The sequence below is a fragment of the Macaca thibetana genome, chromosome 12, assembly GCF_024542745.1.
Source record: "Macaca thibetana thibetana isolate TM-01 chromosome 12, ASM2454274v1, whole genome shotgun sequence".
NCBI lineage: Eukaryota > Metazoa > Chordata > Mammalia > Primates > Cercopithecidae > Macaca > Macaca thibetana.
Window position 1 is genome coordinate 181,448 of NC_065589.1, and position 25,493 is coordinate 206,940.

The 25,493-nt window shown below is 50.4% G+C and overlaps 1 pseudogene; it reads right to left on the bottom strand.

Annotated features, from left to right (window-relative positions):
- Positions 1-277: 277 nt before the first annotated feature.
- Positions 278-8,296, bottom strand: LOC126933140 (disks large-associated protein 4-like; annotated as a pseudogene).
- Between the last annotated feature and the right edge of the window lie 17,197 nt (positions 8,297-25,493).

Genomic DNA, 25,493 nt, shown 5'->3' on the forward strand with positions numbered 1-25,493 from the left:
TGGTGGTACCGGGATGTAAACAGAGTCTGCAAATAGAAACTCTTCAGCCTTGGATTAAAGAAGAAGCATCCAAACCTCTCGGGAGGAAACGATGACAAACCTAGAAGGGGCAGAGGGCAAGGATGGGAGCAGCCCTGGGGGAACCAGCTGAGCCAGCCACGGCCTGGGAGGATGCCAGCTCTGCATCCCCCTAGGGTGTGGGGACCAGGAAGCCCATGATCCTGAGGGGCCAGACTGGGTGTGATCAGCACAGGGTCCCTGGAAAGGCAGGGTCCTGCCCCCGACCACAGACACCAGGGGTGTGCGGCCCTGCACCTGGGAGACTGCTGTGGCCCCCCAGCAAGAGCTTGGAAACCCGTCGGAGGCCTGCAGGAGCCAGTTCCAACCAGCATCTACCACCATCCCGAAAGACACCAGAGCCCCGGGTTCAAGAAAGTCAACCCTGAAAGAGAAGGTCAACCATCAGAGCAGTAAAGATCCCAGGAGGAAAAACGTCACAGCTGACAAAGGGCCTTTGGAGGACACGGGCCTGATACTTAGGTTGAGGGGGAGGATGTTTTACTTAAAATAAACAGCAGGATATCGGGAAAATGAAGGAATCCCTCACTGCTGTGGAAGCAGGATTACTATCACACTGATCCTCAATGAGTGAGAAGACGGAGCCGAGAATTTCTCCCAAAATGTCACACCAGTTTCCAGACAGAGGGGACACACAAGAAAAAATCAGAACTGTAGAGACAAAAACTTCAGGGCAGACGGAGGCCATCCCCCGAGAAAGGCAGGCTTGGTGTTCACAGCAGAATACCTCAAAGTCCCAGACGATCTATGTAAATATCATTTTATTTATTTATTTATTCATTTTCCGTTCACACTTAGTTTTCGTGTTTTTTAATGATTTAAAACGATTTTCTTTCCTCCTGCGTCTCAGAGCCTGGTCTGGGCCTCCGGGACATACATCTCGATGCTGTCCATGCTCTCGGCTGAGTTCTGATGCACAGAAGCTGCCTGCTTGGCCACCGGGAGTCTCTCGCGGGCCTCCTGGTGCTGATTGTCGCTGGCGTCTGAGGCCTCGTTGCGGCTCACGGCCGGCTTGGATTTGGCTGCTGCTTTGGAACCGGAGTGGGTGGTTTCTTCTCTTCCTTCCTCTTCTTGGGGGTCACCACCAGCTGCCAGCTGTTGGCCTTGAGGTGGTGGAGTTCATCAAATTTCATGCGGATGTCCTCGATGGACAGCTGTAGCAGGTCCCAGAACCCTGCCAGGTCCTGGGCTGTGGGGCATGGGTTGGCATCAGGGTTCAAGTTTTGCTCACAGAGGCCCCGGAACTGCTGGAATTTCTGGGACATCAGTAGCTGGGCATTGCCCACAACACTGAGGACTTTTCCTGAGACTTCTTCAGAGAGGTTGTTCTCTTCGGCCTCCTTGTCCATCTGGCAGCACCAGTCTTCCAGCTGCTCCGTTTCTGCCTGCAGTAGCTTTAGGAACCAGTAGCTGTCTTGGCGGCAGGCCCTGGCTGTGCCGGCTCTGCTGGGAGCTGGAGGAGGTCTCGAGCCAGGGGTCAGGTTGGGGCAGCGAGGACGCCTCGAGGGCAGAGTCGCTGTTGTCTCCATAGGGAAGGTTACACTTCATCTGGGCAACCCTGGGGCCCTGCCAGGGACCGGCATCAATGCTGATGGAGTTGGGGGGAGGGGTGCAGTCCGGGAGGCTCCTCTCAGATGACTTACAGCTCGAGTCATTGATATCCTGGGTATCTGAGTCCCTGTCCCACCGGGAGGACATCCCGTGAGAGGCGACGCTGCTTTGCCAGTCGTCCTCTACCTGAACCCCGACGGGAGCGGGACTGGGCTCCGCTTTCGGCACTGGCTGAATGCAGTCAACTTGTCTTCCTATTGATGACAGTTTCCTTTTGGGGGCGGCCTCGGGGTGGGACTCAGAGCTGGTCAGCGTCCCTTGTTCACTTTTCAGAGTTGCATGTTTTGGGAGTGGCTTTGGGGCCTCAAGGGCTGGGGTGACTCCGCCCTGGGTACTGCTGTCCAGGCTGTCCGATGAGTTGCTCAGGCCCGACTGGCTAGTCACCTCGCTCTTGTGGTCCTGGCTATCCAGGTAGGTGTCCTGGGCAGACTCAGTACTGCTCTGGACTGAGATGAACGGCTTTGAAGTGGTGTGTGGAGGGTGGCGGGGTCTTCTTATATGCCACTAGGCATGATGAACTTGGAAGCATGTGACTATTGCTGAGGCGCCGGTACTGGGCGGTGGGGAGAGGGACTGCTGGGAGACACTGTCCTCCTCCTGCCTGGACGGCACACAGGCAGCTGTGGCTGCGGAAGCGGAAGTAGCTGGGCACTGGCAAGTCAAGCATCTCCGAGGCTGTGGACTCCGCTTCACTGCAGCCCACCTCATACTGGTCAGTCAGCTCTGCCTCCTGTACCTGCTGCTCAAACAACTGGGGAATCAGGGAGGTCTGTCCAAAAATCCGGCTGATGCAGCTGGAGTCGTCGAGGCTGTCGCTGACGGGGGTGCAGTCCTCTTCCCAGCTCAGACACTTGGAGGGCAGCAGCATGTCCACTGGATCCAGGCGGTCCAGACTCCTGCGGGGGTTGCTCTGCTCTCCCAGTGACTGCTGTGTAGCCCTCAGATAGCTCTGGCCCGAGCCGCGGTCTTGGGTGAGGGCTTGGGGCTGCGGCTGGACTTGTCGCTGTCCTGGTTGCCCATGGCCTTGATGTAGCTACCACTGCACGTGTGCTGGCACTGGCTGGGGCCCTCAGCCGCGGCATCCGTCTCGCGTGGGGACAGCAGCGTGGTGCTCCACTCGCCGCCGGGGGGCACCTGCAGGTGATGGTAGGCCAGACCCAGGTGGCAGGATTTGGACTTGAGCAGGCTCTTATCCAAGGTGGCCGAGGTCTTCTGGCCGGCCTTGTGGGCGTGGCTGAGGGTCGGAGTGGACCAGGAGCCACGTATGGCATAGTTGGTATCAGTGCTCACCCCAAGGCTGGGGCAGGTGGCTGGGGTGCAGGCGGGGGTGGTGGGGCGGTCAGCCCGGTGGTGGTGTTCCTGCTGGCTTTGAGCATGTGCCTGCTGATGGTGGTGTAGACGTGCATGAAGTAGCGTGGCTGGCTGCGTTCTGCCTGGCGGCCTGGTGTCATCAGCCCGGAGGCTGGGCCGCTGCTGCGGAAGGTGCTGGCCTCGCCATCCAAGTTGTCGTCAGAGCTCCACCAGCCTGAGATGTTGGAGCGGCTGCGTTGTTGGGCTCCCCAGCCTTGGCTTGCTCCTTGCTTTTGGCCCTCCGGCCCTTGCTGTCCTCCATGCCACCTTCTTGCTGCCATTGCCACCAACCTTGCCCGCTGTGCCCCCAGTGAGGGTGTCTTGGTGAAGAAAAGCCGCTGGACTGAGTGGACCAGGTGGCCGATGCCGCCAGGGCCTCGCCACGGGGAACTGGGGGTGCTGAAGCCATCACGGTGGATGGGCAGCTGCCTCTCAAACTGGGCCAGGAGGCTGGCGGGCAGCCGGTTGGTCTTGGTGGCCTGGGCACGGCTGGGGAAGGGGCTCTCCTCTGGCACCTCGAAATGGGAGTTGTAGTGGATGCGGGGAAAGGTGCTGCTGGGCGGGGGCAGCTGGTTGTTGAGGGGAAAGAGGCCCCCCCCGTAGGGTGTTCTGTCCGGGGAAGGGGGCCTCGCGGGCGAAGGCCTCCGTGGGAGACAGTAGGTAGGAGTTGCGGTCAGTCCCTGCAAACAGGGGCTCGTGGGGTGGGTCTAGGCTGTCGGAGAGGTGGCGGGGGCGACTGTCACCGAGGTTTTTTATGATCCGAGGGCTGGGGCCCTCACCCTAGCAGGGCGCCCGGGTCACCTCTCCCAGGCAGCAGCTATCCCCCACCGGGCACCTTGGCCACCTCCCCCTGCGCTGGGCCACCCTGCTGCACCGCCGCCTCCTGTGGGGTCCACTCCCAGGTCCGCGCACCTGGGCCCCGGCCCCCGCCCTGCCCCCGCCCACGGGTGCCCCATGCCTCTCCTCCGGCCAGTGCGGTGCACCTAAAAATCCTTTTAAATGTATAGTTGAGTTGATGGCTAAAAGAAAATGACTTTTCCACACGCACAACACTTCTGAAACCAATTGTGGGTTTTTTCATCCAAGCAATTTCTCAGTTCTCTTGGACACTGACTTCGTGTCCAAAAGTTTAACTCGATCCCAACACTAACTACCCAGAGCCAGCACTGACCCCACAGACTAAGGGCATGTCCCACAGACTGCCTGCCTCAGACACCAGCTGCGGGTGCTGGACACCACTCCCAAATCGAATTGTGTTCTCTTGCCTGGCGCAGTAAGGCCAAACGTCCACACTGAGGTTTTGCAGTGGAGAAAAGAAGATGTTTATCTGCAGGGCACCAAGCAAGGAGAATCGGACAGCTCTTGCTAAGACCTGAGCTCCTCAGCGGCCTACAGGTAACACTTTTTAAAGATGGGAGGCAGAGACTGCTGGCAAAGTTACAAATCAATACTTGCAAGCTAACCATTGGTTTCACCTTAAAAAAAAAAAAAAAGAGAGATCGAGATCGAGATATCTTGAAGTGAGATCCCACAAGTCACAAGTGGATTCAAAGATTCTCTGATTTATAATTGGTTAAGAAGAAGCTGTGTCTAAAACTCCGGGGTCAGCAGAAACAAATGCCAAGTTGTAGACTGTGGGGATCTCCTCCTTCAGGCCCCTTGGGAAGAAATTTAGAACAAAAGGATGCTTGTTTGGTTTTCAAGGCCAGCTTGGTGCCTGTAATTTTCCTTGAATGAACTCAAGATTCTCCTTTATTTCCATGTTTGGGGTGGCCTGGCAGGCCCCTAAGAGGGGTCCCAGCTCCATCTCACTGTAACTTCTGTCTGACTCGCCTACAAAGTGGGGGTTCCCCTGACCTCCTCAGGTCGGGTCATTTCCTAGGACGTCTCACAGAACCCCAGGAAACACTCACATTTCCTGGTTTGTTACAGAGGGTGTAGACTAGTGGCCAGGAGAGGAACATAGGGCCAGGTCCCAACTTCGCATTTTCCGCCATGGTGCTATGGGGGCGCCTTTATCCATCTCCACCATTTTAGAACATTGCAATCATGGCTTTTTACTCACAAGTGAAAAGTGGTTTCCAGGAGTTATTAGCGTCATTACAGATTTCAGCAATAATTATTGCCATCAGACGTTTGTCAAGGTTTCAAATTGTCAGCTATTTTACATAGTCTCTTTAAATGAAAGAAGACATTAGATTTTATCAGGCACTGTAGTTTTATTTTTTCTTATTTTTGTGTAACTTCAATAAGCGCGTAATGGCAGTATCTCTCCCTGAAGACGTGAATGTTTCTGTAAATGGATTTAATTTTGGAGGCCTCAAATAATTCTTCTTTATTTATTTATTTATTGAGATGGAGTCTCACTCTGTCGCCCGGGCTGGAGTGCAGTGGCACAATCTCGGCTCACTGCAAGCTCCGCCTCCTGGGTTCACGCCATTCTCCTGCCTCAGCCTCCCAAGTAGCTAGGACTACAGGCACCTGCCACTACGCCCAGCTAATTTATATATACATATGTATTTTTTAGTAGAGACGGGGTTTCACCATGTTAGCCAGGATGGTCTTGATCTCCTGACCTCGTGATCCGCCCACCTCAGCCTCCCAAAGTGCTGGGATTACAGGTGTGAGCCACCGCACCCAGCCTCAAATCATTCTTAAAACTTGTGGATGTAGGTTCATATTTATAAAGAAAAATGCAAGATACATGCATGGTAGGGTTGTAAACTTTCTGTTGATTTCTGAGGAAAATAGTATTTCAACTTGCCACCTTCATGGAAGATGAAATTATTTCAAGTAGCCTCCTCAGGTGACTTTCTGTCTACAATTATCAGCCAATCCTGGTGAAAATCGTATGAAACATGTAAATAGCTGTCATTGTGTAGGTTATATAAATGGATGAATGAAAACCATGAGGCCCGGCCTCTCAGGTTTTTGTTTGTTTGTTTTTTGTTTTTTGTTTTTTTTTGAGACGGAGTCTCGCTCAGTCGCCCAGGCTGGAGTGCAGTGGTGCGATCTCGGCTCACTGCAAGCTCCGCCTCCCGGGTTCACGCCATTCTCCTGCCTCAGCCTCCCAAGTAGCTGGGACCGGAGGACGCCCGGCTAATTTTTTGCATTTTTAGTGGAGACGGGGTTTCACTGTGTTAGCCAGGATGGTCTCGATCTCCTGACCTCGTGATCCACCCGCCTCAGCCGCCCAAAGTGCTGGGATTACAGGTGTGAGCCACCGCGCCCGGCCGCCCCTCAGGTATTTAAACGTCCTCCAATTTCCCTGCTCCCCTGGGTACACACACCTTTGAATATCATCTAAGTTTCTGCTTTTGTAATAGGAATGGTGTATGATTTTGATTCAACATCAAGTGAAATGATTATTTTGTAGAAGGTACCTTGGTGTTTGTCCAATGTGTGTGTTTGATTTTGTGGACGCACGGGACCGCCAGCCGCAATGTCCTCCACACAAGGACTGCCAGCCGCAATGTCCTCCACACGGCAGCTCTTGAGCCTCGTGGCCTCCAGATTTCTTGACTCTTGACATTTGAAGACCCCCAAAAATGTCTGACTTGGGGGGTTGTATCTATTGATATTTATATTAGACATGAATACTGAGAATGTTTTTAAACATATATTAATTGATTTTAAAATAACACTACAAACCCATTACAGGCTGACATAAAACATACTTTCTTCAGAAAGCTTCATTTTCCAAAACAAAAGAACAAATAGTGAGGAGCCTTACTTCTTTGTGCCGGTCTCTCCAACGCCTGGTTCACAGGTACAGATGTTCCATGTAGCTTCCGGAAAACTCTATTGTATGTCTGTTAGAAAAAGAGAGTGAAAAGGCAAACAATGTCTTAGAATTATTATAAAAATAGCTTTGACTTCATGTGTCCCCTTGAAGGGCCTTGGGGAACCTCGGGGGTTCCAGGGAGCCATGCTTTGAGGACTGCTGCTACAGAAGCACCTGTAGTGAATTTGTGACTTGCTGTCCCCGTCACCATTGTGATGGGCGGCCACCCCCCAGCTTCTGCCAGCAGCCTCTGCGGCCATCTGTCTCCAGGAATTCCCTTGGCTAAAGAGCATCGCCTGGCCTCACTAGTGCTCCTTTCAGGGGAGCCCACGGCGGTTGCTAGACAGTGAGGGGCACAGAGGGCTGACCCCTCCCCTGGACTCCCGATGCCTCCACAAGGCCAGCCTGTACCACGTGCTCTGGTGGGGTCAGCTGGGTCCTTCCCTGAGACCCTGGTGCAGCCCGACGTCCCTCCCATCCCCTGTCTGCAGGTGCGGACCCCTGACTATTGGCCTGGGGATGACTTACAGGCAGTCTCCTCGTTGCCAGGGGTAGGTCCGCTGGAAGCCTCTCTGGTCCACCACACACAAACTCAGGCCGTGTCCATCCCACGTCCCGCCGGGCTCTGCCCCTGGAGCTCCATGCCCTGTGCTGCCTCACAGCTGCAAGCTGCCACCTCCTTTTCAGATTCTGATTGCTGATTTCTGTTTCAAAAAAAAAAAAAAAATCAGAAGCCTGGATTTTGTCAGTGCTCTCCGGAAAACGTCCTTGTCCAGCACAAATGAGTGTTACTCCCTCTTGGTACAAGGTTATCCGGGAAACATGCCATCTCCTCATGGACAGAGGCTCCCGGGAAGACATGCCATCTCCTCATGGACAGAGGCTCCTGGGAACCATCCCAGGGAAGACCCTGAGGGAAAAAGCAAAGGCCGGGGCAGGTGCCCTTGGAGACACCCAGGGGAGCACAGAGCCTCCGACTCGCTCACCTGCTGACGCGAACGGGCACTTCCTAAAGTGGCCTCGTCCTGGTCTTGCGCTGGGGGTCCCTGGCTAAGGGGCATTTTAGTTATTTTCTTCAACTCACTTTATACTCTGAGAGTGTCCAAATTATCAAAACTGTATTTCTGAAGGATGAAAAAGGTATTTCTTGTGTAATTTAGGTTTGATGTTAAACACCTGAAAACAGAAACCACATCTCTGAAGTGAATTTGATAGTATTGTTACCTCAGAGAGTAACTGACATCACAGGGGAAAGTTTTCTAATTGTGTTATAAAATATGAATGTGTCACAAACGTCGAAGACACTCTTACTACATCAGAGTCCTCCTGAGGATTTTAAAGTGCCCAACACTGAAGTTTCACAGGCGAAATCGCCTTGGCTTCAAGGATCGCACACGTGCTAGGGAAACGCCGTAACTTTATCTCCAGGTCCATAGAAAAGCCGTGCGAGGTGCAGAAAGGCACGGCAGACATCTCGCTTATTTCTGTTTAAAAAGCTGCCTTCTTAGGTATCGGCTGCTGATGTCCTGAAGTGATTCCTTCACCCAGACTCTGCTTCGGCTCTTTTGTCCTATTTCTTAATTACTGTGGGTTTTATTATTTTTAAAATAATTTAACCAGTTCACTATTATTTCAGCAGTGCTCTAAAATGTGATTATGACAATCTCCACAGTAATCTAACAGTGAAAATTAGATCCTTGTCCACAAATCCAGGGGAGAAAATTGAGTGCTCAGGTGACATTAAGTGGCCATGCAGATCCTCTACATTGAACACAGGCTCGCATCAGAAGCTGGTCTAGGTCAGCAGGCTGTGTGGTGCGGAGAGGACCATGTTCCTGCGGCCACAGAGCTGTCCCCCAGTAAGATGACCTGGCAGGAGGATGACAGATGGTTGTGACTCAGCTGGGTTTGGATACAGACACAGGCAAACTGGTGTGGTCACAGGAAAGGAATCCTTGAAATCACATTTCTCTTTTGCAATCCTGAAGCTATCCTAGACGATTATTTTCTTCTGAATTTGTGGAGTAATTTTTATGTCAGATCTTACTTCCATGATAGGCTTATTAACAGTAGCCCTTAAAAAATTTTTACTGTCTGCTGTAAGACTTAACATATACATACTTAACCTATTCAAGTCTGAATGAACATAATATTATACCAACCTGTGTATGGTTCAAAGGTAAACAACTTCCATTTTTCCTTCCTTTGTGCTGTTTTTGCCATACATTCTACTGCTACACATTTGTTAACCACACGATACATCATTACCATCTTTGCTTCAGGCAGACAATTACATTTTAAAGAAACTTTTAAAATTATATATTTTATAATGACCCCTGTTTTTACCATTTCCAGAACTTTTTAGTCTTTTGTCTAGGTCCAAACTTTCCACTAATGTCATGCTCCTTTTGCCTGAGTAACTTCCTTTAAAATGTCTTGTAGTGAAGGCCCACCTGCAATGAATTATTCAGCTTCTTCTGATCTGGAAATGTCTTTACCTCACCTTGAAATAATACTTTAAAAGCTACTATTGCTGGTGCATGATTCTCGGTTGGCACCGTTTTTCTTTCAGCATTTAATGGGGTTGCTTTATTGTTTCCTGATGGTACAGTCATGAGGATAACTCTGCTCTAATTCTCGTCTTTTCCCTTGGTACACAGGCATCTTTTCCCCTTCCCGTTGTCTTCAAGATCTTTACTTTACCTTTGTTCTTCAGTAGTGTGGTTATGATGCATCTGCTATAAATATGATTTTGTGTTTTATTTACACTGCTTGGTTTTAGCTGAGATATTTGAATCTGTACTTTGTTTCCTTTCATTGAAAGTGGAAAATTCTTGGCCATTGTCTATTCAAATACATCCTCTTTCCTTGTGTTTCTCTCATTTTCCTCTTATTCACTAATTACACATATATTGGTTTGATATTATCTGAGCTCTTGAACACTCTTTTCTTTTTTCCACATTGTGTTTCAGTTTATACAATTTCAAATGATTTATCTTCAAGTATACTGATTTTCCTCTGCTAGGTTCAACCAGCTTATAAGTCTGTCAACATACTTCTTTATCTCTGATACCACGTTTTTTATTCCCAGCATTTTCCTCTGCCTGTTTTAGATTTCATCTCTCTGCTGAAATCCCCTCACCTGCTTTTTAAAAAACATTTTTCACCTTTTCTTCTAGTTCCCTTAATACATGGACTATAGTCATTGGAACTTCCAGTCAAGAGATGAAACATCTTGGACTTCCCTGTGTCTGGTTCTGTTGACTGTTTTACCTCTTGACAATAGGTTATATTTTTCGATCTTCTCTGTATTGAACTTTTTGATTGAATAATAGGTACCACATGCAAAACAAACAAACAAAAAAAACCTAAGAGACAGATAACTAGTATTTCCTTCCTGAGATAGCATGCCTCTTCCTTTTCCTAAGTGCTGTTGAGTTACTTTGGTCACTAGTTGAGCCACGTTTGGGTTTCTTGTTGCTGTGGTCACCTTCTGTGCACCACGGACTTAAAATTCCTCCATTGGGTGCTGTGGTTGCCTTGGGCTCAGTGTAGTATCTGGAGTGCTGGAGGGTTTTTCTCAGTGTTCCTGCCACACCTTTGGCTTCTGGAAGCTCTGTGTGACTTGTGTCACTGAGGTGGCACCTTCCTTCACAGCAGAACACTCTTGCCTGCTGCTCAGTGCCTGGCCTGGGTTGGAGCAGCGGTGTTCTCAGTTCTCCGGGTGCAGGCATGGCATCCAGCATGTCGTGTGCATTGGGCCTCCGCAGTGTGCACTGTGTTCTGTCCAGCCCCCTCCCAGCAAAATGCTGCCTGTGCCTCGTTCAGCCAAGATCTTCTGCCTCCTGCCACTAATCGCAGAGCTCTGCTTCTATCTGAGCAGAATCTTGAGCCCAAAAATATTTCCTCCCCATCCCGCAGGCTCATGGCTTTTGCTTTCTCCCCTTCCCCAGATGTAGATCTGGGCCTGAGCCCTGTAGGCCATGGTCTTTATTTTGTCTAAGAGGCAGGCTGGCCTGGGCTTGTCCTCAGTCGCAGCTGGGCACCTTGGACACCTGTGCCTCTGAGGGGAGCTCTCTCCAGCCTCCTCCTCTGTACCCCATCTTTCTCGTGAGCACCCAGTGAGGCCTAGAGAAAGAGCTGGGGTCTGCCAGAGGGCTGCTAGGTCTGAAGCCTCAGTTATTCCAAATTGCCTCAGAAGCCCACAGCCAGCCTTCAAAATTAATTATAGCCACTTTCCTCCCACCTTCCCTGAGGGCAGACACCATTTTTTCCTGTTCTCCACCAAAGGTGGGGCCAACCACGTGGTACACCTCTGCTCCAAGGACCTGAAGGATCTTTGAAACCCAGTTTACTTGGTTGTCTTGTGACCTCAGCTCACTGAAAAGCTCCAGAAAAGTCACAATTTATCTCATTGTTAGAATGGGAGTCACTTCATCTTTTGCAGGTCTCTATACCCAAAATGGAGGAACATCTGCAGCTAGAGTAGCCCACTGTGGAAACTCTCAGCTGCCTGTTTTTATAAGTAGGCATAATGTGTTCGGCACATCCCACTCTGATATTGTTTAATTTTATTTTTTAAATTTTAAATCAAAATTGGGTACATATAGATATATAAATATAAATATAGATGCGTTTGTATATGTATGTCTGCCTGTAAACACACACACACACCCCCACACATATAATTTAAAATCAAATCATAATAGCAAGCCTGGGATGAAAAGCTACCATCTTCTGCTGCCTCCCTGGAGACCCTGCCCTTGACTCTGGCTCTAGTGAGCCCGTGATTATTCACCATAATTGGTGTCTGATGGTGGCCCTGTGATTATCCCTGTTATTATTCACTGTGGTCTGTGTCTGATGGTGGCTCCATGATTATTTACTGTAGTTGGTGTCCAAAGGCTGCCCTGTGATTATTCACTGTGGTCAGAGCCTGACAGTGGCCTGTGATTGTTCAGCTGTAGTTGATGTCCGCTGGCTGCCCCGCAATTACTCACTGTGGTCAGTGTCCGATGGTGGCCCTGTGATTATTTGGCTGTAGTCGGTGTCCACTGGGCTTACGGTGTCTGATGAGAAAGTCACTCTCCTTTGTCACTTGTCCCCATTTCACATTCCCTTCCTCATCCTGGTCAACAGCGGCACCGTGGGTTTTTATGAACTGCTTCGTTCCATTTACCCAGGTGCTGAGCTGGCATCTCTGGGTCTAGAGAAGCTTCCTTGGATCTCATATGTTTCCCCAAGAAGACTCCAACTCTGGAATGTTTCTGGCAGTGGCTTTCTGAGCAGCAGAATGGGGTCCTGGGATGCCCTCGGTTCCCCGTGCTCAGACCTGGGCTCTGCCCTCCCTGGCTGCTCCTGGGTGCCCAGGGTTTCTCCAGATGAGCTCCTCGGTGGTCCTCATGGTGCGGCCCCAGAGCACAGTGCCAGCCTCACCCGGGACCTTGTTGGAAATGCGTAGCCTTGGTTCTTCCCCAGGCTGCTAAATCTGAAACTCTGGGGTGGGCCCAGCCATCGCGTTTTCACAAGCCCTCCAGGAGGCTCTGCACAAAGTCCTGGACCTCTAGGTGGGCACCTGCAGCTGTCTGGATGGGGGGTGAAGGATTCTTCTGTTTCTAGCCGATGCCCGGCCCATCCCCTGAGCTCTTGTCTGCATGGAGGGTGAGGGATCATCCCCTGAGCTCTTGTCTGCATGGAGGGTGAGGGATCATCCCCTGAGCTCTTGTCTGGCTGGAGGGTGAGGAACTCTTCTGTTTCTAGCTGACACCCAGCCGATCCCTTGAGCTCAGCCTCCCCCATCCCTGCCCCATGATGCGCAAGGCCCCTGTGGTTGAGCCTCCACTGTCCACCAGCTCGCCCATCCCTGAACAGTGCCCAGGGAGAGGGGTGGCCACGGAGAGGCTGTGGCCCACGCCATACTGGCCAGGATCACCCACGGCCCCACTGTGACATCGCTGCACCCACACATGTCGCTTTTTGTTGTGAATTTTAAATTAGGGATGCAATGGGGATAGGTATTTTGTTAAATGAGTGCTATTTTGTGTTACTTGGGATATAGAACAAATGTCATAAAGTCCTATTCTTATTTCTCCTGTAACTCAGTATACTATAAACTGATTACATTATCAAAGTTAGTGTAATGGTTTGAAAATTGTATTTATTTTTAATACTTCTCCATATACATTATGTTGTGTATTATTATGCACGAAATTAGATCATGTGAATGTGACAAGGAGTATATGCTATGTCTCTTGAACAAAAATTCATCAGAAACAGCTGTCAATTGCATATTTTCTTTGCAGTTACATCAGTTCTGTTATCATTCTGATAACTGAAGCAAAGCTTGCCAAATGTTGGGTGGTGACTCTTGACATTAAGACTGTAAATATCTGTACCATCAAGACATTCCTCCAGTTTATATTTTAGCACATTAATTCATTTTGGGATACATATAATGTTTTAAAGCTCCATGTTTAAGGCAAGATTCAAATGATGACATGCAGCGGTCATTGAGTTTCCAAGACTGTTTCCTGGATCGTTGGTTTTGCAGATTACTGGCTCCTTCTGTCCTTCCACCCGACGCCCCTGGTTCCCTGGGTCACACCCTGCCCTTCATAGGTACCACTGCTGTGCCTGTCCCCAGGGCTGCCAGTCATGCCACAGGGACAGGAGTGTGAGCATGGGTTTGTGTGTCCATGGGTAGCCATGAATGTGCACATGTGTAAGTGCATGTGATATTTTGTAACTGGGCATGAGTGTGTGCACCTGAGTGTGTATGTAACTGCATGTGAATGTGTTATTGTGTGGACATGTGTGAGGGTGTCATATGTGTGTGTGGATGTGTGCATGCATATGCACATGGCCGTGTGTCTGCGTGAGTGTGAGCACTCGTGTGAGAGCATACCTGTGGGTGTGCATGCTTGTGCACATGGCCGTGTGTCTGCGTGTGAGCACTTATGTGGTGTGTGAGAGTGCATCTGTGGGTGTGCATGCTTGCGAGAGTGTCTGAGCATGGGAGTCAGCAGCACCCATCTTCTCGTGGGCTTCTCTGAAGCCCTGCTCCTGTCTGAGCCCCTCCTTCCCTCCAGGGTGTCTCCTGCTGCCCGTGGCTGTCCACCACGCTGTCTTTGGAGTCGGTGTTTGCCCTGACTGCCTGAGATCCCTGCTCCAGGTCAGACCCCGTGTGTGATGGTGTGTGTGACTACAGCCTCCCCTTCACTGAGCTGGAAACACTCCCTGGGCTGTCTTGGAGGTGCTGGGGGTCAGTGACCCCCTACATGGAGTGTCCTGAGGCTGGGCCTCTGGCTCCTCTGTCCCATGTGGGTCCTCAGGGCCACCTGGGGGGCCTGGGCCCTGTCTGTGAAGCCAGCTCTGGACCCACAGCCCCACTTTAAATAACTAATTTCAAACCCTTCTTGTGTTTGAAGTTAATGTTTGCAAACTGCTGGTCCAGCTGTGTCTTTTTAATGTTCCTGCTGTGCAGAGTGTGCAAATTTGAAAATTCTGTGACCTCAATGTGTGAATTCCTTCCAAATAATGCTTCCTGTGAATCACTTCCTGGCATCGTGGATGTTCACTGACTTTTCTTCCTTTAATCAGAAATATTATTAAGGCCTCCCCTACTTGCTGCTGCACCTGGCTGGACGGCGGGGGCTAAATACTTTTCCCTCAGAAACCTGTTGAATTCCTACGTGTTTAAGATGTGTGCCCAATGGGAGTCAAGGTTACAGTGTGTCCTTGCTGTGTAGACATCAGGGTCTCAGAGAGTGAAAGATCACAGCTAACTAACATGACACGCTATGCACGCCTCACCCAGCACCTGCCCACTGCCTGCCGAGTTCTAGGGGTTGGAAGTTAAAATGGAATTACTGCCTGATGGTTAGCGAGGTGCTCCCAGATGTGGTCTTTGGATAGACCACACATGTCATTTTCCACCTGTTCTTCTCAGTGACGAGGGATGTGTGGCAGCCAACGGCGAGCATCACAGACTCACCGACCTTGTCCCAGAGTGGGTGGAGAATTCAACCAGAAAGGCCGAGCCCCCCATCCTGTGCCCAGGTCCCCCAGTTGTGCCACTGCATGGCCAAGCGGCCTTGAGAGACTTGAGCACCTGCGCAGCGCTCCTGCTTCCTCCAGGCACCACTCCAGACGGAGCAGACGGGTGTAAAATGTGCCCCTTGAGAGACGCGAACACCCACACAGTGCACCTGCTTCCTCCAGACGGAACGGCCAGGTGTAAATGTGCTCCTTGAGAGACCTGAGCACCAGCACAGTGCACCTGCTTCCTCCAGACGGAGCAGACGGGTGTAAAATGTGCTCCTTGAGAGACGCGAGCACCAGCACAGTCCACCTGCTTCCTCCAGGTACCACTCCAGACGGAGTGCCAGGTGTAAAATGTGCCCCGTGAGAGACTCAAGTACCCGCACAATGCACCTGCTTCCTCCAGACGGAACTGCCAGGTATAAAATGTGCCTCGAGAGATTCGAGCACCCACACACAGTGCAGCTGCTTCCTCCAGACAGAATGGCCGGGTGTAAAATGTGCCCCTTGAGAGACCTGAGCACTCACACACAGTGCTCCTGCTTCCTCCAGGTATCACCGCAGACGAGGCGGCCGGGTGTAAAACGTGCCCCTGGGCATCTCCAGTGATAAGGAACAGCCCACAAGGCCAGGACTCATGCGCCTCCTCAGCAAAGCTATAAATACACGGACTTTGCCTTTCCATAAATTGAGTCCAGATGCTTCCTGACAAAGAAAAGAGAAAGAACACTTTTTATTGAATAGTATTTTTGTATGTCTGAGTTACATATTTATAGCCCAGAACCACCAGCTGGTCACTGGGAGGTGGTTCACTGACCAGCCCTTGATGGGCAAGTGATGTTTAGATTTCAGTATTTTAAATATGCTATTCTGCTCGTTTAATTTTTAAAATGCATTTGAATATTATTTGCAAAAACACCCAGATCTATTTGAGGGACATTGTGTCTTTTGTCTCTAAATATGGTGAATGCACTGTTGCAGAAGCTAGATGCAGCCGGCCGCCTGGGGCTGCCTGGTCCGCCTGGCCCCTGAGTTCCTAACAGTCAGAGAGTGGGATCCTGAGACCCTCGAACGTGAATTCCACCTGTGCCCCTGGTCTCAGTGGGTCTTTGTGGACCCAAGGCAACATTTTCCAGACTCAACTTGGCTCGAGTCAGCAACTGATCATTATTGTTTGAACCGGATTTGAACCATCTTCATCAATTCCATAAAAGGAAAAACAACAGGCTCTTAAACTATTTGCAGATTGAGCAAATGCCTGTACAGCTGGTTGGCTCTCTGTCCTGATGGGCTGTTTCTAAGCACGTCATCTTTTTCCTCTAAAATCTCCAAACATCTGGCCTGCTGATACTGATGATCGGTTTCAGGGACCCTGAGTCCCTCAGACACGGAGGCACTGTCCCCTCCACATCAGAGCCAGTGGCAGGGCACCCCAAGTCCCTCAGAGACGGAGGCACTGTCCCCTCCACGTCAGGGCCAGTCGCGGGACACCCGGACCCAGCCTCTTGCCCCATCTGCAGCACATCTTCGCTTTTGGGTGAGCTGAGGAAATTTGACAGGCCCGTGTGGCCCTGTCCACTCAAAGCTGAGAGTGTCTCCTGCAGCCAAGTGCACCCCTGGAGTCTTCAGGGACAGCAATTCTGGTTTCCATCACCAAAAAGATGGCTTTCCTATTTGGGGCTGTACGTCTGGGAAATCACAGGGTTTGCTGTCAGGCTTGACTGTGCCCAACACAGTGGCTGAGGCTCACCTGTGCCATTTTAATAGAGGCATCAAAACTTCGACATGGAATCCCATCGGTAATGGCACCAAAGCCTGTTTCCAAATTCTAATCTGGGCAAGCCTTTGGGGGTTCCATTTCGGAGGCATCGTGAATAGCGCTGCATTGGGCATTCTTTGTCTTTGGTGGACTTAGGTTTTGTTTCTGTGGAGTGCAGGTCCAGGAGCGGGCTTGTTAGAGGAGAAGGGGATTAGTTCGACCAGTTACAGCCCAGGAGCTCCCAGTGGCTGCTCACTGAACTCTCCGGCCAGCACCCTGAGGGTTTCCGTTCCTCCACGTCGTGCTGATGTGTTCAGTTCTGGAATTTACGTTAGGACGTCGTGCATCTCACTCCCAACAAATGTCTTTAGGTTTTTTTTATTCCAGTTTAACTTGTTCTATGGAATATTTAGAGCCAAGAAGAGCTATGATTTTTTTATTCCCATAGGCCGAGTGGTGACTCACATTAAACACACACACACAACACAGAAATACTGCACACCACATCGACACACACACAACACAGAAATACTGTACACCACATTGACACACACACAACACAGAAATACTGTACACATTGGATTGGACATTTATACACAAAACAATACACACAGACACACACCACACACATGCACCATACCACACACATTTATACACACACAATACACACAGGCACCACACACCACACCACACGCTTATATACACACCACATAACACACACATGTACATAGACATACACACAACACACATATACACAGACACAGCACATACACACCCACATATATACAGCACACACACACTATACCACATACATTTATACACACACCACACACACAAACACACATATACACAGAGGCATAACACACACACCATACCACACACATTCTATACACACACACCACAAAAAAACAAACAAACAAAAAAAACAACAAAAAAAAAACCACACACACCACATCACACACACAGGTAGAAATTTAAGAAGAAAAAAATTTTGTAATGAAATGTTCATTTTTGTCAGTCTAGAAAACACATTCTCGAATTTACTTTTGTGTGTAATCTGTGTGTTTTGCACAGGTCTTCTGACCAAGGTGCACTCCAGATTGAACAGGTCAGCAGGGGAACAATCTATGTTCAGAGAGCTTCCACTTAAAAATCTTATTTGGCCTATTTAAATACTAACTTTTGGTTTAATTTTCTAGAGAAACTCGGAAAACATCACATTTTTATTTTTATGTGGTAGTTTTCCCCAAGTTGAATTTCATTTTTATGGACTCAATAAAAAATAGATCTCATTCTGAAGGGAAAAGTTTTTCCCCAAAACTAGAACCTAAGTGATGTTTTAAGATCATCACCTGGAAATTCTGAAGTTGGAATCTTTTAAAACCATTTTTAAAACATTTTACCTGCCCTAATTCAATAATTGACTTATTTGATAATTCTTTTCTCTGATTAGATTCTGTTGCCTTTGCCTCATGGAAGAAAGCTGTGGTTGGTAAAATGAGCTGATTCTAGATCTGTACGAAGCAAATATGTGGTGCCAGGGTTCACTGTGGGTCCACTATAGATATGGACATATGTGCAGGCACACCTACATGCACACACACATAAGCACATGCACACACGTATGTGCCAGGCTCACACACATATACAGACATGCACACACACACAATATGTGCCAGGCTCACACACATTCAGACATGCACACACACACACCTATGTGCCATGCTCACACGCACGTACACACATACACATCACATGTGCATATGTGCACATCACAAGACACACGTGCACACATACATATGTACAATTAAATGGCACCAAAAATGGAAACTTATTTTCAGTGATTGAAAAACTGTTTTTGGAGCCTTGTGCTGATGAGATTGTAGTGTCAGAGAGGCGATCCCAGGGAGCAGGAGTAAGAACAGAGAGGAGAGGCTCCCGCAGAGGCCTGGGAAGCCGTCGGAAGGCTGTACTATTGATCTATGAAGTGTCAGCTGTGGCCCTGGGACCGGCCCTCTGGGACCTGCTGGGAGCATGAGCATTGCCTGTGAGAATGGTCTGCTGAGATCACAGGAGAGAAGGCTCTTTCAGCACCTTGGGGTAGGGATGCTGGGGTGACAAGTGCCCTCCACTCTGGGCTGGGTGTCTGCTATGCAAACCCACCGTTGCCACGGCCATGCTGGGTGACAGGTCACCCACACACAGTGGCTTACGAGACGGGCGTCTGCCATCCTGCCAGGGGTGAAGTTCTGCTGATGGGGGAGAGAGGAGCAGGCATGAACACGGGGTGGGGGTTCCACTGAACAGACAGGATCTGGGAGGGTCCTAGGAGGCAGGAAGCGGTGGAGCCACAGGAATTGTGTCCATGCTGCTCACACAGACGAGGGCCCTGAGGGCTCAGCGGGACAGGGTGGCCACAGTGGGGTCTGTCCAGCCTCGGCAGCTGTTCAGAACCATCATCACCTGAGCAGGGCAGAGACAGACCCGTGAGAGCATTTAGATGAAAAGCACGTGGGCGTGATGTAGAGTCGGCCTCACTGTGGCATCCCCCAGGTGGAAGAGTTTGGTTAGTTGAGGCTGCAGGTTCTTTCCTCATTCTTTCTATTTAGACAGTGCAATGGTGGCAGATGCTGCTGCCTGATAAACTGGTGGGAGGAGTGTCTGGCTGTGCCTGGGAGTGTGATGCTCACCGCACCGTCTGGGCCTCGGCCGCGCCCCCACCTCCCAGCATCTGCTCACACCTGGACACGAACGTCCCCACACACAGAGGGCCAGTCGCCCACTCTCAACTGCTCCCACTTCTCTTCAGATCATTCGTTCACTCCCCATCCTGTATTATTTTTAAGGATTTTCTTAAAAATAGGATTTGATATTCTGTGTAACAGCAATACTGAAAATCATGTTACCTGACACTGTATTTAATATTTATTTATGGCCAGCAAAGTGACATCTCAGTCTGTCTTATCTCCTTTCATATTAAGCAGTAAGTGTGCGGAACTGGAAAGCCGGATGATTTTGTAAGTCAGTTTGAAAAGTCCGCTTGCAGCTCTATGGAAATAACATGATAGGACGTATGCCTGTGTACTATAACTCTCCAGAAATAACACGATAGCACGTATTCCTGTGCACTATAACTCTGTGGAAATAACACGATAGCACGTATTTCTGTGCACTCTGACTCTCTGGAAATAACACGATAGCACGTATTCCTGTGCACTCTAACTCTCCGGAAATCACACGATAGCACGTATTCCTGTGCACTGTAGCTCTACAGAAATAACACAATAGCACGTATTCCTGTGCACTATAACTCTCCGGAAATCACACGATAGCACGTATTCCTGTGCACTATAACTCTGTGGAAATAACACGATAGCACGTATTCCTGTGCACTATAACTCTGTGGAAATAACACGATAGCACGTATTCCTGTGCACTATAACTCTACGGAAATAACACGATAGCACGTATTCCTGTGCACTATAACTCTATGGAAATCACACGATAGCACGTATTCCTGTGCACTATAACTAACTTTGAACAGAAGTTACTGTATGAAAATCCCAAAACACCTGCTAGTTCTTCCTGGTCCAGCAAGCCCTGGTTCAGGGAAAACAGCTCCATGTACTGGAGCCTCATTTGGAGCCGATGAGGCCTCTGGAGAGCCTCACCCCAGCCCTGCCAGCATCACCACCGAGCAGGCACGGTACCTGGACTACCGAAGGCTGCCCCCTGTCCCACCGAGCCCACAGCTTCAGGGTGGTGGGGACGTGGTGAACTCGGAATTCCAGGAGCCAGGGCCCATGGCTGCCCTTCTTTGGCTGTGCAGTGAGGTCCTTGGTCAGAAGCAATGCCGTGTGGACCCCATGGTGGGGTGGGGCTTTCTGAGTCAGGGATGGCAGTTTTGACCACAGTGTGGCACACAGGGAAGGCAAATCCATGCCCCAGAGTGTCTGTTCCAGTCAGGACAGAAAAGCTCCCCAGGGAGCTGCTGCTCCCTGATGGAAGCCGTGGATGTGACCACCTGCTCCAGGCAGCTGGCCGACCCCAGGGGAATGGTGCCACCTTGGGGCTCTGTGCTGGCCTCTGCTGCCAGCTGATGGCACTCGGCGGTGGCGGTAACCGGTCAGCGTTGGTGGGTGGCGTCCACGGTGCTGAGTCCAGGGTCACTGCCTGAAGTTCTGACCACTGGGGGGATTTCGCCTCCCCACTGCCCTCAGGGATGTCTTGGGCAGGGGCTGCGGTGCTGCCATCCCCCACTTCTGGGCGATGCCTGCACATGGCATAGAACCTTCTGGAAAACTGGCCCGAGTCTACTTGTCTTCTGTCAACTGATCTAGGGAATTCTCCATGAGGCCACAGGTACAGGAGACAGACAGCCGCGTGGCAGGAGTGGGGACCAGGGATGTTACTTCCTCACTCGTGCCTTCAGGGCTTACACCACAACCGTGTACACACCACATCCATTTGGTGACGAGAGCAGCTGTGCATGCCGGACTCTACGACATTGGGGCATAAGATAAACCCGGCTCATGTGGCAGCTCAGGGCCCATGGTTACATGTGCAGTTTCTACCAGGGCCCAGCAGCAGGCCAAGTTCACACATGAACAACATGATTGCAGGGTTCATGAACACAGCACCAGTCTCTGCCATATAGGGCCTAAGTAGTGTCCCCCAGTAAAGCTTTATAATTTTGTCTGCTTTGTCTTGAATACAGTAGCCTCCCCTATCAGTGGAGGAAGGCTGGCAAGATACCCAGTGGGTGCCTGAGGCGGTGACTAGCACCAACCCCCACTAGGCTCCAACTTTTCCTGCACACACAGTGACAGCAATGTTTACGTATAGATTAGGCACAGCGAGAGATTACAAACAGATAATAAAACAGAACAATTTTAACTACATACTGTAGTAAAATTTAAGTGAACATGGTCTCCCTTTTTCTCAGAATCTCTCACTGTACTGTACTGAGCTGTTTGAGGGGCAAGGTTGACCACAGGTAACAAACCTGGGAAGGAGAAACCTCGGGTAACGGGGAGACTATGGCGTCTTGAGAGCCGTGTTCTCGTGGACTCTACATTTTCACTGTGGCTGTACGTGATTATTTTAAATTATATTTTTAACCGTTTAGGGGTCTAGGGATGTGGTCAATATTGGAATGTTCATTATCGAGCCCACTTTTTCATGAAATCTTTTTGTTTCTAATAATTTGACTTTATTATTAGTTCTTCTTTAAGTGATGGACATTTCCATCACCCTTCCGTGTCTCGAACCTTCCTTTCCTTTCTTCTGTCATCTACAACTTAACTCCTCCATGGCTCAATGGGAGTGCCGGGGGGCAGGCCTCCCTTTCCAACCCCAGCTCATCTTCCCCAGGAAGGCTCATGTCATCTATGGGGTTCATAAGTGTGTTACATGTGAGCGCATGCTAGAATGAGTGTCATGTATGAGCGTGGCATGTGTGTGTCATGTTACTGTGTCATGTGAGCATGTCATGTGTGAGCATGTCCGGTATGGGTGTGCCATAGTGTGTCATATGAGTGCATCATGTATGAGCGTGTCGTGTGTGAGCGTGTCATGTGTCGTGTGTGAGCATGTCATGTGAGCATGTCATATGTGAGCATGTCGTGTGTGAGCGTGTCACACGTGAGCCTGTGCCATAACGAGGTGCTGACCTGATGTGGTGTTTCCCCGCAGATCACTGTGAGGAGCCCCTCGTGTCCACCCTACCCTCGTCGTCCTTCAGCAGCTCCTCCGAGCTGTCCAGCAGCCACAGTCCCAGCTTCGCCAGACTGAACCGGAGGGACGGTAGGTCCACTTCCCATCTCTTACTGATCCATGGTGGAGCTCATACAGTTTCAAGAATCAGCATCGCTTTTGCTAAGGGGTCATAAGTAAATTACTCAATGCGCAGAAAATAAAATTCTGAGTATTAAACAGGTTTGCAGGTATGTTTCTGTTAGAAATGCATAGCGTGTAAATGTTCTATCCATAGATCAAGATTGGCAGTGCGGGTTTCTCTCTGTACTGGTCTGTGGAGGGGACTGGGCAGGACAGGGCACGGGTGGCATGTGCCTAAGCATTGAGTATACCCAGTTCCATATGAAAATGTGCACAGGAAATGGCATATACCAGATTCTATTTATCTTGGAAAACGTATTTTCTATCACAACTATTCAATTTTTGGGGTACACAAGCCGCATTGAGTTATTCTTCAAGTCGAACAGAACTGGAAGCCGTCATCTCCATCACAGCTGTGGTCATTTCCATCACAGCTGTGGTCATTTCCATCACAGCTGTGGCCAATTCCATCACAGCTGTGGTCATCTCCATCACAGCTGTGGTCATTTCCATCACAGCTGTGGTCATCTCCATCACAGCTGTGGCCATCTCCATCACAGCTGTGGTCATCTCCATCACAGCTGTGGTCATCTCCATCACAGCTGTGGTCATTTCCATCACAGCTGTGGCCAATTCCACGAAACTCGGAGGGTTCAAAACAACTGAGATTCATTCCCTTGCAGTTCTGGGGGTCAAAGTCTGCAGTGGGGCTCACGGCACTAAGGTCAAGGTGTGGGCAGGGCTGGGTCCTTCTGGAGGCACCCGGAAGCATCTGTTTCCTCCTTCCCATGCCTGGAGGCACCTGTTCCTTGGCTTATGGTCCCTTCCCCAGCTTCAAACCAGCAGTGGCCACGGAGTTTTCTCTCCATCCATCCCTCTAGCCCTGGTTCTTCTATCTTCCTCTTTCCCATTTAAACATGTCTGGGTCAGATGATACTACCTCCTTCCCCCTGGATACCAGGATGGCATCTGGGTCAGACGACGCTGCCCCCCGCCCCTGGATACCAGGATAGTGTCCTGGTCAGACGACGCTGCCCCCCGCCCCTGGATACCAGGATAGTGTCCTGGTCAGATGACTGGCAGCTTTCATGCCTTGTTGCCACACAAGATAGCCCCAACCTAGCTTCTGGGGGCAGATGTGGCATCTTCCGTGGGCTAGTGCTCTGCCCCCCACCGAGAGCTAGAAGAGTGGTCTTAAAAAATGCTTGCCAATTAAAAGCAAAGCAAAATTAATCCCTTCTCTCTGTCGTGAGTGCAAATGTGAAACTGCGTTTGTGGCCCTCTGGGCTCATTTTATTCCCATAGTCGAGGCTTCTTCTCTGGGATTGTGCTGAGCGGTGTGTGCCCCTGCGTAAAGACAAATGCACAAAACTGAGCCCCAAGTTGCTCTGGAGAAAGGAAGGGGTATAAAACTTACAGAGACAGGGACGAGAGTGCTGCAATTCTTGCAATGTAGTGCACGAGAGAACATCTGTGCACAGATTCCAGGGAGATCCAGCTGGCCCAGTGCTGCTCACATGGGGGGTGCCTGTGCAACCTGGGCCAAGTGGGGAGGACCCAGGACCTTAAGGCTGTGTAGGGAGGACCCCAGTGCCGTGTGGGGAGGAATCTGAGGCCACATGGGGAAGGACCCTAGGGCTGCATGGGGAGGACCCTCAGGCCATGTAGGGGGGACCCCAAGACCCTAAGGCCACTTGGGGATGACCCCAGGGCTGTGTGGGGAGGAACCTCAGGCCATGTGGGGAGGACTCTAGGGCCACATTCCACGCTCACTCTCCTGTTTCCTTCTCATCTGTGTGGAGCTGGTGCTCAACACTGGACCACATTTACTACAGTGAACATTGGGTGACACAAAAATACATAATTTGTATGCAATGTTTTGATATTTTACATTTTAATACAGGCAGACTGGTAGATAAATGATGTTTCCAAAGTGCTTATTACTGCACAGATATGCACACATGTGATGACACCTTGTCATTTTGTATTTTAAATTACAATTTAAAAATCATTTCACTATATAAGGCGTCTTTGGTGAAGAGGTGGCATGAGCTGTGTGAACACAGAGGTCTCTGGCATTTGTGTTGGATACCAGGTAGGAACGGGAGTCCTGTGGGAAGTATCTCGCCACGGGTCATGGCTGTGCACTGGGGTTGGCCTCCCACTGTGACTGCCTCGTGGGACAAGCAGTCAGGGATCCCACGGCTTCCCCTGCACAAAAGATTCTAAGCAGAAACAGGGGCCTCCCTGAACTTGGGCTGACACAGCAACAGGGGCCTCCCTAGGCTCAGGTCGGGACCCCAGCAGGTAAACTTGGCCTGGGACCCCAGCAGGGGCCTCCCTGGACTCGGGCCAGGACATTAGCAGGGGCCTCCCTGGACTTGGGCCGGGACCCCAGCAGGTAGACTTGGGCCAGGACCTCAATGGGTAGACTCAGGCTGGGACCCAGCAGAGGCCTCCGTGAACTCCCGCTCTCCTGCGGCTCTGCTTCCCCTCCACTCACAGGTGTCCCAGCCTCAGCTCATCATGGGCCCCATCTGACGTTTCTTCCTGGGGTGCTGCCCCCACAGGACTGGGCCCCTTAAATGACAGCATCCAGGGAGGCCGAGCTCCAGTATGAGCCCCACACCCAGGACCCCTTGCCCTGCAGCAGTGTTCCCCAACCCTCCCCCGCCCCCCACACCCTTGCTGTTGCTTCCTCACCACTCCCTCTGGCAGCCCTGGCAGCCCCGCCTTCACACCTGAGCCCGGCCTACATTCACACCTCAGCCCACCTCACCTTCACACCTCAGCCCGCCCCACAGGATCACAGCCACAGGGCCGACCTGGTGCCATTCTCTGTTCAGAATGCACTCAAAGGAGCTATTCCATGCATGCTTCATTTGGCAGTCTTTCTTTTTCTTCAAATGATATTATTTGATTACATCTGAATTTCTAATATCTGTCTCTAAGTGGATTAGCTTTATCCCTGAACACAAAGCGAGATGCGATTACAGCCACATTCCTTGGCCAACTGGCTTATCCACACTGTCA